We start from the raw sequence: 17,751 nt of genomic DNA on the forward strand, positions 1-17,751 counted from the left end.
AAAAGCAGGCATGCTTGCCCGTGTCCTTTAGCTATTGGAAAAGCAACCTTCGCCCTAATGGCGTCTGCAGAACAACAGCTGACACGTGGGCAACTTCACTTCGCCTAGGCAAGTCTAACTCTGCCACGGAGCAGCCAATAAGTGCCCAGCGTCGGCTGCGACCCACCACATTGCCTAATGCGAAAGTCCTCTCCGCTAACTCCTGTAAGCCAACCAGGAAAATGTGAAGACCAATCGGGTTCAAATGGACTCCGTCACCGATAAGCAGGTGCCTATTATCACCTTCTAATTCCGAGTGGCAAAAAACTACACGACCCAGGGAAGTGACGTGCTTAGATACTCGCATATTGCATAATTTGAAAGTAGTCCCATTTTTTGCCATGATGATGGCCAAACATCTCTGTGGCAGCTATTGCGCCAGATGGTAGAAAAGCCTTCGTTAGTGGAGGCTGCAATAAACAATTTCAAGGAACAACTGTCCGTTTCTACATACTGTATGATACCGGAATCCTGTAGAAATATCTGCCAAATTTTCAAGTCATGTCTCAGGGTACTGGTGACTCTAATAAAAAGACTAGGATGAAGCGTGCCTTTGGTGGCTAACGAGAGGCGGCGTGAGAAAGCGTGGCCCATGGGAATGACCCTGCATGCGAGTAGGACCAGGAAGGACCTGGAAATGGTGGAGGGTGGCTTTCTTTTGACTGAGCATGCAATCAATCTCTTGGCGTAGGTGGGAAACTTTTTCCTCTAGTAAACTAAAAGTCATGGTAAACGTGTCAAGCTTAGAGATGAGCGAACATACTCATCCGAGCTTGATGCTCATTCGAGCATTAGCGTACACGAAACTGCTCGTTGCTCGGACGAATACTTCGCCCGCTCGAGAAAATGGCATCTCCCGCCGTTGTGATTTTTGGTGGCCTGAAACAGAGCCAATCACAAGCCAGGAGACTCTGTACTCCACCCAGCATGACGTGGTACCCTTACACGTCGATAGCAGTGGTTGGCTGGCCAGATCAGGTGACCCTGGAATAGACTAGACCCTGCCCGCGCTGCTCGCGTCATTCTCTGTCTGGATGCCGCTAGGGAGAGAGCTGCTGCTGGTCAGGGAAAGCGTTAGGGTGTTCTATTAGAATAGTGTTAGACAGGAGTGATTCTACAAGAACCCAACAGTCCTTCTTAGGGCTACAATAACAGTTTATTTTACTTTTTTTTGTTTGCTTGTGGCTGGGCTTGCTGCTATTAGTAGTGCAGCTAGTACCATATTGTGAGGAATTTGCTGGGAGACTTGCGACCGTTGTGTTTAGCTCTTAGTGACACACATATCCACCTCAAACACCGAAGTGGGACAATTTATTAGGGGTTTGATTTGAATTAGGCACAGTCTGCTGATTTATTTTTTTTTACGTTTATTTCTTTTTATAACTCAAAGTCATCAGGCACAGCACAAAATCCAGTTGTGTGCTGTCAGTGTAGGTTAGAAACTAGCCATAGCAATAGAATAGCATTGTTTTGTTTAAAAAAAAAAAATAAAGTTTACACTTTAATTTGGAAAATGTATAACCCGAGGGCTAGGGGTAGAGGACGAGGGCGTGGATGTGGGCGTCCAATTACTGCAGGGGTCAGAGGCCGTGGTCCTGGGAAGGGTGAGACACCACCTGCTGATGAGGGAGCAGGGGAACGCCGCAGAGCTACACTCCCTAGGTTCATCATGTCTCAAGTTACTGGGACTCGTGGTAGAGCACTGTTGAGGCCAGAACAGTGCGAAGAGGTGATGTCGTGGATTGCGGACAATGCTTCTAGCCATTTGTCCACCAGTCAGTCTTCCACGCAGTCCACCCATGTCACTGAAATCAGCACTCCTCCGGCTCCTCCACCTCAACCTCCTTCCCCCCAGTCTGCCCCCTCCCAGCAAAATTTGGCATTTGAACCGGCATACTCTGAGGAACTGTTTTCTGGACCCTTCCCACAGTCACAAACCACTTGTCCGGTTGCTGCTGAGCTATTTTCCGATGCCCAGGTTTTCCACCGGTCGCAGTCTGTGGGTGATGATGACATTATTGACGTAGTGGAAGAAGTGTATAAAGAGGTGTCAGACGAGTGGTGAAGTTGTTGTCAGGGCAGGAAGTTCGAGGGGGGAGCAGACTGAGGGATCGGAGGATGATGAGGTGACAGACCGAAGCTGGGTTGATAGGCCGTGTGAACACAGTGCTTCTGAGACGGAGGCGAGTCCTATAGCAGAACAGGTTGGAAGAGGCAGTGGTGGGGCCAGACGGAGAGGCAGGGCCAGAGCTGGTGCATCAGCGCCAAATGTTTCACGTAGTCAAGCTCCCGTGGCGAGGGCTAGATTTTCAGAAGTCTGGAGGTTCTTTAAAGAAACACCGGATGACCGACGGACTGTGGTGTGCAACCTTTGCCAAACCAGGATCAGCAGGGGTTCCACCACTACCAGCTTAACTACCACCAGTATGCGCAGGCTTATGAATGCTAAACACCCCACCCAATGGCACCAAGCCCGTTCACCTCCGGCCGGGCACACCACTGCTCCTTCCTTTGTGTCATCTGCTAGTCAGCCCCCTGCCCAGGACCCCGGCCCAAACACCTCCCGTGCGAAAACCCCATCTTCGCCTCCACGATCCTCTACAGCATCCACCAGCGTTCAGCTCTCCACGCTGGAGTGCAAAAGGAAGTATAGTGCAACCCACCCACCCACACGCCCAAGCCCTTAACATCCACATCTCCAAACTGCTTAGCCTGGAGATGCTGCCCTATAGGCTGGTAGAGACCGAGGCCTTTCGAAACCTCATGAAAGCGGCTGCCCCTCGGTTTTCGGTCCCCAGCCACCACTACTTTTACCGATGTGCCGTCCCAGCCCTGCACAAGCACGTGTCAGACAACATCATCCGTGCCCTGACCAACGCCATTTCTGACCACGGACACGTGGACGAGTGCTGCCGGGCAGGGCCACTATATATCGCTGACGGCACATTGGGTTAACTTGGTAGAGGCTGGGACCGAGTCTGATCCTGGGGCTGGTCATATACTGCCGACGCCGAGGATTGCGGGGCCTACCTCGGTCCAGGTCTCAAAGGCTTACTATGCCTCCTCCTCCTCCCACCCCTCCTCCACCTCCTCCTCCGAATTACCATCCGTGGGCATGGCGCCATCAGTCGGTAGCTCTAGGCACAGCAGCAGTGCCATCGCTAAGCAACAGCAGGCGGTGCTCAAACTGCTGAACCTAGGCGATAAAAGGCACACCGCCCAAGAGCTATTACAGGGCATCACGGCCCAAACTGATCTGTGGCTGGCACCGCTGAACCTGAAGCCAGGCATGGTTGTGTGTGACAACGGCCGTAACCTAGTGGCAGCTTTGCAACGCGGCAGACTGACACATGTGCCATGCCTTGCCCATGTGTTAAATCTCATAGTTCAGCGTTTCCTCAAGACATACCCCAATCTCTCTGATTTGCTCACAACAGTGCGCCGCATCTGTGCGCATTTCAGGAAGTCCAGCACAGATGCTGCCACTCTCAGGGCAGCGCAGCGCCACCTCCAACTGCCTGCTCACCGACTGTTGTGCGACGTGCCCTCGAGGTGGAATTCAACATTAACCATGTTATCCAGAGTTTACCAGCAGCGCAGAGCGATTGTAGACTGCCAGATGTCAACTTCCACCAGAACTGGTAGTCAGGTCAGTCAGCTTCCTCAAGTCTACAATGAGGAGTGGACGTGGATGTCTGATATCTGTCAGGTGCTGAGTAACTTTGAGGAAGCCGCGATACGCGGCGGAACGCGTGGGGCGATTCATCCTGGGTCCACATTTCCACCTCACACATTTGGTAAATATTGCAGGCTAGATGGGCGTCTAGTGGGCTTTCTATCCACTCTCAGTCACTCCAGCGCAGAGGATCTACCTGCACTTACGTGCTCACATCCCCTCACATCCTCGGGCTGGACTGCCTGACAGCTATTTCGTCCACCCCTTTCCCCACAGACGCAGGCTTGATGCACATATTCATGATTTCTTAGTGGGTTGGTTCTCTTGTGTGGCCCAGGTCTGGTTCAACCCGACATTATCAGGTGTCGGGCTCCAGAAGATTTTGTATACATGGGTGCACTGGGGTGCATTCCTTTTTAAATGATTTTATGATATTTTTGTCCTGTTTTTGTTTGTCTTGTATCCAAACTCTAATAAAGTAATTTTCATTTGCTATTTCACACATGTTGTTCATCTCATTCAATGCAGCCCATTTTTTGCATGTGTGTAGCCCATTTATTGGGTGTTTTTCACCAGTACAGATCCCAATTCAGTACATTTAACTTTGAGGAGTCAACACAGATGGTCAGTGGTGATGCCGCCATCATCAGCCTCACCATCCCGCTGCTTGGCCTGTTGAAAAACTCTCTGGTCAGCATGAAGTCGGAAGCTTTGCGCTCGTCACAAGAGACGGGGGAAGAAGATTCCCTTGTTGATAGCCAAAGCACCCTTAGGTCTGTTTCTCAGCTCATATCGGAGGAGGTGGAGGAGGATTATGAGGAAGAGGAGGAGAATGTTGGCGAGACAGAAGAGGGGACCATTGTTCAGTCCATCACTGTTCAGAGTGTATGGGCAGAAGAAGAGGAGTTGGAGGAGTTGGAGGAGGAGGAAATGGACAGTCAGGCCAGTGAGGGGAGTGAATTCTTGCACGTTGGTACTCTGGCACATATGGCAGATATCATGCCAGGCTGCCTATCCCGTGACCCTTGCGCTCAAAGAATTTATTCCAGCACCGATTACTGGGTATTCACTCTCCTGGACCCACGGTACAAGCAAAATCTTTCCACTCTCATCCCTGGAGAGGAAAGGAGTGTGAGAATGCATGAATACCAGCAGGCCCTGGTGCACAAGCTGAAACAGTATTTCCCTTCTGACAGCGCTAGCGGCAGAGGGCATACTTCTGCGGGACAAGTAGCGAGGAAGAGTAGGCGAGCAGGCAGCTTGTCCAGCACTGCCCTGCTTTACACGGCCTTTCCCAGTTTTATGTCACCCCAGCAAGACACTGTCACCTGTCCTCGGCAGAGTAGGGCTGATCTTTACAGAAAGATGGTGAGGGAGTACATAGCTGACCATACCATTGTCCTAAATGATCACACAGCTCCCTACAACTACTGGGTTTCAAAGCTGGACATGTGGCACGAACTGGCGCTGTACGCCTTGGAGGTTCTTGCCTGCCCTGCCGCTAGCGTGTTGTCCGAGCGGGTTTTCAGTGCAGCTGGTGGCATCATCACCGATAAGCGTACACGCCTGTCGACTGACAGCGCTGACAGGCTGACGCTTATCAAGATGAATAAAGCCTGGATTTCTCATAATTTCCAATCTCCACCAGGTGAAGGAAGCTCAACCTGAATAATTTATGCACTCCTCCTCCTCCTCATTTTCCTCCTTCTCCTCCTCTTTGTACACTAAAGCAGAGGAAACTGGCTATTTTTTGACAGGGCCCACTGGCTCTAGCTATAGTACTTTATGCATTTAATTTTTCTGGAGGGCCACCTACCCGGTCCTCTGTTTTAAAAATTTTTGGGAGTGCCACATACAGGCACTCAATCTATTTAATTTTTATGGAGGACCACCTACCTGCTCCTCTGGTTTGAAAACTTTTTTGGACTGCCACATACAGGCACTATCCAAATTAAATTGTCTTCATAGCAGCCTCCTCACCTCGTCCTTTTAGCTACCTCCACACGTTGTCTCCATTGCTACCTCCACACGTCCTCGCCATAGCTGCCTCCAAAAGTCGTCCATATAGCTGCCTCCATACATTGTCCCCTTATCAAACGAGCTGTGTCAGCCATCAAACTTGTTAACTTTGTCGCCACCCTGCTGTGTTATCCACAAAATATACTGGCAAACTTTTATCATTTACCGATATTATTTCAGTGCTTCTTGCGCATCTGTTTACATTCCCCTCACCCGCCATAACCCAAACTTATAAGAACACTACTACACTTGATCTTATACAAAAGGTTCTTAGAAGTGCTGTTTGGGGAGTAGCCGAGAGACAGGGGCTTGGATAGGCGAAAGCTCGCATGGCAGCGGAGCGCCAGCTCCATCCCAAGATCCAACTAACATAGTTTTAACTGCAGCACCTTTAATCTACTACTACTTCACTGTCTCTATACATCGTCCCCTTATCAAACGAGCTGTGTCAGGCAGAATTTTCAGGTGTTTCACCAGATACATAGTGGAACTCAGCCCATCTGTCGCCGCCATGCTGGAGACCTGAAGTTGCAATCATAGCAGCGCAATATGGATGCCCCATACTGTCGCTCCTAATCATGGAACGAGAGACAGGGGCTTGGACAGGCGAAAGCTCGCCTGGCAGTGGACCGCCAGCTCCATCCCAAGATTAGGCAGCCTCAGAGGCATCCATGCATGCTGCCCCTGCTGTTTCCTGTCCATTTTGCCTCTACGATCCTCCACAGCGTCCACCAATGTTTCCATGTGCAACTTTCAACTCTCTATACCCCAGACGCTGGAGCACGAGAGGATATGCAGCACATCATCCCCTTATCAAACGAGCTGTGTCAGGCAGAATTTTCAGGTGTTTTACCAGATACATAGTGAAACTCGGCGCATCTGTCGCTGCCATGCTGGAGATCTGAAGTTGCAATCATAGCAGCCAATATGAATACCCCATACTGTCGCTCTTAATCATGGAAGTCGTCTCCATGGCTGCCTCCACATGTCGTCCCCCACAGCTCAAAAGAGCTGTGTCAGGCTCATTTTTCGGGTGTTTCACCAGATACGTTATGGAACTTGGTCACTATGTCGCCACCATGCTGTGTATCAACTAAATATACCGTCAACCTTTTGTTCACAAAGGAAATCATTTCAGTGCTTCTTGCTCACCTCCTTTGATGAAGCCTGAGTCCATTTAGGGTTTGTCGCCATGACATTCTCTAGCCTGCCACTGCTGCCGCTGCCTCTCCATGCCGTCCCCTATAGTGTCAGGGTCAATTATTGGATGTTTTAGATGCTATCTAGCCTCATTCGGTCACTCTGTCATGGCCATGCTGTTGCCCATAATTTTGGCATAATGGTGCGATTAAGCAGCCTCAGAGGCATTCATGCATGCTGCCCCTGTTGTTTCCTGTCCATTGCCATGGTGTTTCCATCCTTTTCTGAGGTTCCCAGGTGTTTGGCCAAGCTTCCCTGTGCAGAGCCTTGGTCCCCTTGAAAAATGCTCGAGTCTCCCATTGACTTCAATGGGGCTCGTTATACGAGACGAGCACTAGAGCATCGGGAAAAGTTTGTCTCGAGTAACGTGTACCTGAGCATTTTAGTGCTCGCTCATCTCTAGTCAAGCTGAATACCCAAAAATGTTAGTTTAGAAACCGGACCGACAGTCTTGTCAGTGGACAAAGGGACTCCAATGTACTCCAAAAGTGATGTAAAAGTACATAGTAGAAAGGAGAAAGTAGCAGAATCCCCCGGCCTGACGAACAAAACATCATCCAGGTAATGGGGTCATTGAAAAAATTCCTGTCTCATACCCTATAAGCCACTCCAAAAACTGAAAAGCTGAAAACTTCAAAGTAGTAGCATGAAATGGAGCAGGCCATGTGGAGGCACATGTCGTAGTAGTATTATCCCTCCAGGGAACACCCTAGGAGATGGAAGCCGGCAGGATGGATCGGGAGTAGTCCAAACGCAGATTCAATGTCAGACTTAGCAAGCAGGGCTCCTGGGCCCGCTTGCCTCACCAAGTTAATGGCCCGATCAAAAGAGAAATAAGACACAGCGGCGTCTTCCTTTGATATGGCATCGTTAACTGATGAACCCTTGAGGGAACGAAAGGTGATGGATCAGCCTGAATTTATTGGATTCCTTTTTGGGAACCAAGCCCAAGGGGGAAACCCAGAGGTTGGTGAAGGGGGGTTCCAAAAAAGGGGCCCGCCATCCTGCCTAGTTGGACTTCTTTGGAGACTTTTTCCAGGGCTTATGGAGGATTCTCCCTAACGGATATTAGATTGTTACATTTGAATAAGGCGGTGGAGGTCTGATGGGGGATGTAAAAGCCGTAACGAAAACCTGAATCAAGAAGCTTTGCTTCCTGCGTCTTGGGGCAGGAGATCTTGCGGGAGCTGAATGCTCCTGCTCCTTAAAAAGAGGCAGGGCCGGCCCCTTCTTCCTCTTTCCAGGACGTCAGGGAAAGGAACGGAGCTCGTCGGCAGAGAAAGAAGGTAGCATGTCCCATATCCAGGATATAATGCGGGCGGCAGCAGCTGAGCATGGCCAGGATTGGTTACACGCTCAGCTGCAGGCCACCTTAACCCCGTCAGCCCCAGCATCTCCTCTGTCAGCACGGCCTGCGCGCCAGGCCCGGCCCTCTGGGGCGCTTCTGGCTCGATGCCTCTCTCATTAACGTACCTGCCAGAAAACTGGCCCGCTCGGGACCCATGCGCCTCTGCCACCGGTGGGTAAGAAGGTTCACCCTCTGTCTGCCAGTGCCAGGGGGAATACCATGTCCCAGCGCAGATCACTGACAAAGGCCCAGCAGGCCTCGCTGCCTCCCCAGAAGAGCCGCTGCCTCCCGGCAGAGATCATCGTCGCCGCGTATGCCAGCTACCGCTGAGCGGGGGAGGGAGAGAACCTCCCGTCCACCCTCCCTCTCATCTCCCGCTGCGCTTGATGTAAGCGTGCCCATTAGGCCCCAGCACCACGTGGTGTCAGCGGTGGTTCATATCCCACTGATTTCATCCCCTGCGTGCATCCTCCGCTTGAATGGAATCGGGCATTGATTCCATTCTTCACTACTTAGACAATTTCCTTTGCATAGGCCAGGGTCAATTTCACGTGTGTGTTCTATATTACCATGCAGCTAATTGCAACGCTTTTCGGGGTCCCCCTAGCACCCGAAAAAACAGAGGGTTCGTTAACAACCATGCACTTTCTGGGCATTAAGATCGATGCCATCGCAACTGAATGTCACTTGCCACAAGATAAGCTACACGACTTGCGCGAGTCGATTGAGACGGCCCGGTCAGTGAGTAAACTGCGCTTGCGCCAACTACAATCACTTCTGGGGTAGTTGGCCATTGCCACCAGAATCATAGCCATGGGTAGGATTTTTTGTCGCAGGCTAGCTTTGGCCACGTTGGGGGTGCATGCCCCTCTTCACTTCATTAGGCTGTCAGCGGCGCATAGAGCGGATTTAGCAATATGGTCATCATTTTTGGCTGATTTTAACGGAAAGTCGGTTTGGCTTCAGGATTGGACAACCAACACAGAGGTGGAATTTTACACTGACACGTCTGGCGGTCTTGGTTTTGGGGTTTACTTGAATGGCTTGTGGGCAGCAGAGGCTTGGCCCGCAGAGTGGAAAGAAGTGGGCTTCAACAGCAACACTACACTGAGGATTGTTCTCGATAGTAGTCGCACTGATTATATAGGGTTCCAGACTGGCTAATAGGCGTTTAAAAATTTACCGTGCCAACGAAGCGGTGGCACATTGTTTAACATCACTAACAGCCTCGACCCCTCCTGTAGTTAATATCCTTCGCCATCTTGTGCTGCTATGTTTGTCAAATAACATATGGTTGAGCCCTAGACATGTCCTGGGTGAGCTTAATGCTACAGCATATGCTTTATCTTGTTTACAGTGGGAGAAGTTCCGGTTCCTGGCCCCGCAAGTGGATCCCGTCCCGACCTACGTGCCACCCCACGTTTGGGATATCCCGTTCAGGTCGCATTGTCCTTTATAAAGCAGTCCCTGGCTCCCAGTACATGGAGAGCTTGTAAGATGACTAGGCAACCTTGGGAACAGTGGTGTGAGGGGTTATGGGTTAGACCTTACCAGGATAACTCCATAGTAGCATTGGTTGGTTTTATAGGTCATCAACTGGAAATGTCGGTGTCCCCAACAATTTCGTGCAGAGAGATAGCAGCCCTTGCATTTTATTTCAAGCTGTTTGCTGAACAAGACTTTACAAAGCAACTCCTAATTAAACAAGCGATTAAGTGTTACACCCCCAGTTTTCAGCAGACCCCCTGCACTCGTCGCCGGGTTTCATCTACTTTACCACAGAAATTAACGCCGTCCCTCTCAATAACTTGCAGAGATGCATATGAAATAGCGCTTTTCAGGGCAACGTTTGCCCTGGCATTCTTTGGGGCTTTCAGAGTTGGTGAATTGCTGAATTCCAGCAAAACCAAACCTGATGGTCTTTCGCGCAGCGCAATACGCTTGGGGGAAGGTAAAATTTTATGTTTCTTGGCCCGATGAAAGACTGATCAGTCAGGAAGAGGATCCACAATAGTGTTGCACAGTTTGGTGTCGCAATTTTTAGAAATGCGGCAAGAGGGGTTTATTCCATTACTAATTAAGAGGACGGCGTACCACTGAATAAGTATCAGTTTTGCCTATGTTTAGGAAGTTGTTGTCAGGCTTAGGTTAAGATCCACGGGAATTCGCTTCACACTCGTTTCGTACTGGAGCTGCCACGGAAGCAGCCCGATGGGGTCTTCCGGAGGAAATTATTAAGCAAATAGGCCGTTGGGCGTCAAAGTGCTTTAAGATTTATGTTCGCCCCAATCTAGTGTTGTAACTTACTTCTCTCCCTAACCCCCTCCCACCACCTCTACTAAATCACACCGATAGTATTTTGATTTCCCCCCCTTTTGGTTTTTAGCATTTTCAAAATACCTGGTATGGATGGTAGGCCACTCATTTGTTGTCTGGGGTGCACGCAGAGCCCGTCCGCAGGGTCGCAGGTTGGGCTTACCCAGAGCAGAAGCAGAGGTCCTTTGGCTAGGAACTCAGGGAATGTTATGGAGTGCCCTCCTCTCTTAGCTGAATTACTATGACCGGCTAGATAGGGACCCTAATGTCCTATGTTTGCATTTTGGGGGCAATGATTTAGGTTCTCGCAACTCCCAGACGTTAATTAGAGATATTAAATAGGATATACCATGCACCTGCTATTCCTATTTCCTGGAATCATGCTCATTTGTCTGATATCCTTCCCTGACTCAAGTGGCACAACGCCAGGTCGGTCTATAGGCTGAATCGTGCACGGGCTAAAGTTAACAAGTGTCTAAGTTCATCACCCGACAAGGGGGGATTTAGAGAACACGGACTCACAATTTACACATCCCGACGGGGTTCATTTGAATGACATGGGCATTGATTTGTGGGCTTTGGAGATTGGGATGGAATAGAGCAGGGTTTTCAGGTGTGGCAGAGCGCACAGCAGTAAAGGGGTTTACTACTGTTCGCATATGGCGGGGTCTATGGCCCGTGGGTGGTGAAGCATTATACAGGTGTAAGTGGTTTTGGTAAGAACAAGTGTTTGGTCACATCCGGTGGGTGGACGTGGGAGTAGGAAATTGAGTGTCCACGACACTTTTGTCTGCCCACGAGCCGGAACGGTGCAGCGTTGGGAATATTTGCGGACACTCTCTTCTCGACGGCCCTCATAGACCTTTTTCTGCGGGTTCTTACATTTATAGATGTATAAATGCTAATTTGTAACATGTTATTTATGTTAATGTTATTTCAAATTCCTTTTGTATGTTTTTAATAAAGAGGCTGCTGTGGCCGCCACATTCCAAATGTTAAAGGTCTTTATGGAAGAAGGGGGAGACAGGGGTGAATGGGCCATGGGGGTTTGGGTCATGGGGTACTGAGCACATCGGGAGTCCCTACATCAAGGGAGCATCGGGTGTGGTCTGAGTGGCCCCAGGATAGGAAGCCCCAGGTGGCCAAGACCATAAACAACTGGATTTAGGACTTTTTCATCTTAGGAGGCGTCATGGGGCAGAAGCACCCGGAACAGTTTTGTGAGTTGTTCATGTATATGGATGGTATCTATTTGTCGTATAAGTCGCATGTAGGTTCCGCCTGGTGGAGGTATGATGAAGATTTTCGGAAGCGCTTTGCGGTGCATCTTGAAATGGGCTGGGGAGTGAAAGCAGCACACATTTAGTTGCAGTTAATGGTGTCACAAAAGCCTTCCCCCTTTCCAGCTGCGGCCGCCTCCCCTGGTGCAGTCCCGGGAGCCTGTTCACTCTTTAATGAAGGGCACTGATGGTGTTTTGGCCTGTGCAAATACAAGCACAAATGCTCGTCTTGCTTTGGGCAGCACCCCTTCTCTCGTTGTAACAAAGCGGCGGGCAGGCAGCTGCCAAGAGCCCCTGAACAAAAAGACCCCGGTGAACGAGGCCGCGATGCAGCTGTGGCTCAAGGTTTACCCCAATAGGGAGGCTGCCACGTCCCTGTCTCTTGGTTTTCGTTACAGGTTTTTCATTTTTGCTGGGAGGGTTTTTTCATGGATAACCCGCGGTCAGCAAGGAAACACCCCGAGGCCATACGGGAAAAAATCGCAAAGGAGGTCAAATTGGGCAGGTTAGAGGGCCCCTTCAGTTCCCCCCCTTTTTGTAACCTTCAGGTGTCCGCTCTTGGTGTCGTCTCTAAGAAGGAGCAGGGAAAGTACCATTTAATTCACCACCTTTCCTTTCGGAAAGGTTCATCTGTGTATGACGGGATTTTTCCGGAGGGTTTTTTCCAGACGCCTCTCCCTGGCCACGCTTGGTGCCACTAAGCCGGAACACCACGTTTGGGTAACCTCAGCTTCAGGCTGACCTCCAGGTGTGGCAGGTTTTTGTAGGTCTCCCTACAACGGGCAGACATGCTGGCCTCTTCCAGAAGTACCTAGCCCTGAATTGTCTCTCTTTATGGATTCAGCAGGATCCTCGGGTTTTGGGGCCATTTTTGGGTCTAATTGTATGCTGCCGAATGGCCTGCCGCATGGCGCAAAGCAGGCCTGTGCTCAAACCTGACACTTTTGGAGTTGTTTCCAATTGTGGTTGCTGTAGAGCTCTGGGGGTCTTCCTTGGCCAACCGTAGGATCTGTTTTTATACTGACAACTTGTCTGTTGTTTTTTGCATTAATAAATTGACATCTTCCTCTCTCCCTGTGCTGTCACTTTTACGGCATTTGGTCCTTCGGTGTCTGGAGGCTAACATTGTCTTTAGGGCCAAACATGTTCCTAGCTGTGTTAACTTTGTTGCTGATGCTCTTTCCCGTTTTCGTTGGCAGGAGTTTTGGGAGTACCTCCCTTCGGCCAGCCCAGCCAGCCCCTTCGATGTCGCTGGTCCAGTCCTCTCTTGCACCCTCTACTTGGCGGCAATATGGTAAGGTGTGGGAGTCGTGGTTGTCCTTGGCGGGTGATAGGCCCGTGTACACTAGCTCTACGGATAGGGTCGAGGTAACATTATCTTATTTGTCCTCCCTACGCTTCTGCAAGGTCTCGGGGGCGGTTGCGCAGAAGCACCTTGCTGGCTTAGCATTTCATTTTCAGCTTCGGGGTTTGCCGGATATCACCAAGGGATTTCTTATTAGGTAGATTCTTAAGGAATGAAAATGGGAAGTGTCTCTTTCTTAACATTGGGCTTGACATATTCTTGTCAGGTTTGCAAAGTGGCATTGAGCAGGCGCTTTTCCTGTTGGGTGGAGGTCAGAGCTCCGTGTATGGGTACATGGAACTGCAAGTCGCAGTGTTGGCCGGGAGTCCGTCTGAGCTAGCAGTGCCGTTTAATTTTGGAAGATTGTTAAACAAAGTTAATAAATAGCTGTGACCTTTTTCCACCCAACAGGAAGCCTCATTGTCTTTTATTCTCAGTGGTAGTTTTTGTTAGAGTTTATAACTTTGTCTGTTATTACACGGGTTTGGGAGGTCTCGGTTTTAAAGTGCCTTATAGGTGAGTTAGGTGTTCAGTTCATTATTACCTCCCAGTCAATAAACTGCTCTGTCAAAAGACACATAGGAGACAGAGGCCTCCTCAGCGGAAATACCATCATTTGCAGACCTGCCCTTAGGAAAGGACAGGTGGTGAATGAGGTGAAACTTACCAGCTTTTTTCTTAGGCACGACGCCCAAAGGGGAAACTCGCAAGTTATCAAAAGGCGGGGAGTGAAAAGGGCCCTCAACCCTACCCAAAGCCACCTCCTTCTGGATCTTTTTCCCTCAAAATCTCTGGGAGCTCTGTGGCTGACTTCAAATTTTGAGACATGCAACATCCTGATACAGAAATAACTCTGAACAGCACTCCGGATGCTTTTGGCCCATAACATAACCCAACACAGAGAAAGCCTGCAACTGATTGTTGATGGTATTTGCCACTTTCTGCTTCCTATCCTGAGGGCGGGTAGTAGCCACCACCCTCTCACGGTCTACCAGGCTGGCAGCCCTGGATGACCCACTGCGGTCCCACTGATGCTGTGCCCGGTGATATGGACCAGGCCCCACCGAGGGGCTCGATGAACCACCAGAGGAGGACGGGGAGCGCCATCTTGATGACCTGGATATCCTGTGTCTTCCAGTCGACCTGGAGCGGCCACTGTGCCAAGATACTGATACCGCAGAGCCGCGTCGACTGCGCCTGAAATCATCCCGGGAGGAGGAAGAAGATGGCGAGTGCCTAGCGCACTGGGAGGGGGCAGGAAGGGCCTGGGGCATAACAACTGGGTGTGCAAAAACTGCAACCTCGCCAGAATCAGATTCAGCCATCATAGGAACGGCCGGAGGAACAGCAACGCGAACACGGGGGCGCGAACACGGGGGCGCCATAATCCTCCATATTACCAGGCAAAGCCTTGACGTCCTCTCAGCGCGCACACAGCCTACTGCTTCTTGTGTGTGCCGCAATCCAGAAAGGAAGAAGGAGGAGCTCGCTCCGCCTTAAATACAAACGAAAGGGGGGAGGAGGAGGTAAGTGCACTGCAGTAACCTCCTCCCCTTAAAGTGCAAAACTGTCCATTAATCCCCCTGCGACCAGCCGCCTCCACCAGTCCAGGTGCACCATCCGTAAATACGTCGGGAGTACACCACATGTCCGGGGGTTGAATCCCAAGGTTGCTGGTATTGGTTGCAAATTACGTTGAATAAAATCGCATATATATGTTAAACGTGCAAGCGGGATTGGCTTGATTCAAAAGGATGGATTGTGGGTGTGCGGGGAACTCGCCTACTGATTGGCTTTCTAGTTCATCTCTGTGATTGGCCGATTATAAAGGGTGTGATGAGGGATAGTTACGCTTGATTAGTGAGAGTACTTCACAAAAAGCTTTTTATTCTAAAATAGCTAACAACCAACGTAAGGATTTACATACTCCGTATACCACTGGCCATTGGGCAACGTATGTGGCAGACTCATTATAGTCACCTTAGGGAGATAGAGTTGTTATCTGTTTAAGTGAAATATTGTTGAGTGAATAAACTACGTATTTGTTTGTATCGCTAATATGTATAATGTATATGTTTTTATGGAATCTTTTATATGTAGAATGTATATTTTTATTCAATGTAATTTGCAACCAATATGAGCAGCCTTGGGATCTGGACCCCGGACATTGCATCAGGCATCAAGCCCCGGAAGAAGCCAGAGTGGGCGAAACCTAAGTCGGGCAAGCTGTTTGGCATCCGTATGGACTTTTATGTGATGCGCGCTTTTATAAACGTATAAGAATATAATAAAACATTTTTACTTGTTTACCCCGGTAATCCGCACTCTCTGTACCAAATTTTCAGGACAGGATTTTCGTGGAACGAGGTCCACTGCCGAGACCACTGCAGGAAATTCACAGAAAGCCAGGAGGAATTACCGTGGAACTCCTCTATTTTTAACCATTTCGTAAAGATGTTGAGACTGTTTTGTGGATCAAATACAGATGGATTTGCATATTGGAGTAGAGCACTAACTTCTTTTTGGTTTTGTTTGCATTTTGGGGCCGATTAGGAGTGGGCCTTGTTAGTTGCTCCTCTGTTTTTATTTCCCTTAGTCTGAATATCAGACGACTAGATATGTCTGGTGGTGTTGATACCTCAGGCCATGGTGGTGCTGGTGCCTCAGGCTCTAGATGGGGTGGAGAGCTGAGGGTACACTATCCACTTGGCATCTATGACGCACTGGGGGTCATTTACTAAGCGCCTGAATCTCTATTTTTCGTCGGGTTTCCCGAATATTATCGATTTGCACCGTTTTTCCCTGAATTGCCCCGGGTTTTTGGCGCACGTGATCTGATTTGGCGCATCAATGCCGGCATGCATGCAATGGAAATCGGGGGGCGTGCTGTCAGAAAATCGGACAGATACGGAAAAAATGCGGTATTAAAAAAAAAAAAAAATGTGTCGCTTGACACGCGCTTACCTGCACCCAGGATAGAATAGTGAACTCCGGCGAACTCCGGCAGACCTCAGCGCAGCAGCGACACCTGGTGGACATCGGGCGTACAACCTTAGTGAATCACCGGAAGACCCGAATCCTCGACGGAGAACGCGCCGCTGGATCGCGACAGGACCGGGTAAGTAAATGTGCCCCAATGTCTCAAGCTCTGGACTATGGCACACTTTCTCATGCTCTGGAAGGTGTGAAGAGCGGATGGGTACTCTATCCACTTGGTGTCTATGGCGCGCTGTCTGATGCTCTGGATGGCGTGGAGAGCGGCTGTGCACTATTTCCGCTTAGCGACTGTGGCGCACTGACTGCCGTGGAGAGCGGCTGCGTGGTTGGCCTCTGCGCTTTGCTAACTCAGACTCAGGGTGGCTTAGAGAGCTGCTGTGTGGTTGCCCTCTGCGGCACTATGGTGGGGGGCCTTCCGATCTTTGGGACGTGCTCTGTCATATGCTGCTAAGAGCGGATGGTGCTGGCACTGCTGATGAGATTGCTGTACAAGTCTGTTCAGCTGCTTCAGCTTCTCAACAGAGTGGAGAATGGCTGCTCCCCGTGATTGAAGTGGCCGGCAGGTCCATGCGTGGTATTGGTTTCCGCATCGGCTGGAGCTGGCAGACGCTGCCTAGACGAACGGAGATGTGATGTATAATTTGTGATGTATAATTTGTTGTGTGCGACAGATGATACATCCTGCAAAAGAAGCGTCCACTTACCTGTTTCTGTGATCTGGGATCACTGGTCCATTATGAACCACGCAAGCTCTTTTCTTAGGCCCCTGCGATGTGCAGCTTTAAGCAGCGCGATGGTAGACCGCCGGGGATTCTGGTCCTCCGGTCCAGTTTGTGCAGCTGACATTTTCTCCAATCCACCTAACAATGCAGCGATGGTGGAAGTGATGACTGCAGGGCAGCTTGGCTACAGACTCTTCTGCTATGAAATCTTCCATACATATAATGCAGGATGAGTTGACATCATCAGTTGAGGCATAGCTCATCATGTGCTGACGTTCCAATCTTCCAGCGCGCCCTCTCCAGCGTCATGTATTCTGCGGCGCTGCGTTGTGGTAATACCACTAGTGGTTGGGCCTTCTTCCTCCTGCCTAGCTGGCGCAGTAGGCACAGGTGACACTACAGGGCCTGGCGCTGCAGTTGATATGACTACACTTGGCACAGTCGATGCCTCAGGCTCTTGTGGTGTTGGAGCCTCAGGTTCTGATGTCTTTGGCGCTGCCTCAGGCTCTGACACTGGTGCCTCAGGCTCTAGACGGCGTGGAGAGCGGATGGGTACTCTATCCACTTTGCGTCTATGGCGCGCTGCCACATGAACCGGATGGTGTGGAGAGCGGCTGCGCACTCTGTCCACCTGGCGTCTGTGGCTCCCCGACTCAGGGTGTGTATGCCATGGAGAGCGGTTGCATGGTTTCCCTCTGCGGCACCGTGGTTGGGTCGTCCACTGTCGTATGCTGTTAGGAGCGGGCACTGCTGATGAGATTTCCCCACCACTCCGTGGTGTTGCTTCTCAACGGAGTGGGGAACGGCTT

This window comes from Engystomops pustulosus, chromosome 2 (assembly GCF_040894005.1).
Source record: "Engystomops pustulosus chromosome 2, aEngPut4.maternal, whole genome shotgun sequence".
NCBI lineage: Eukaryota > Metazoa > Chordata > Amphibia > Anura > Leptodactylidae > Engystomops > Engystomops pustulosus.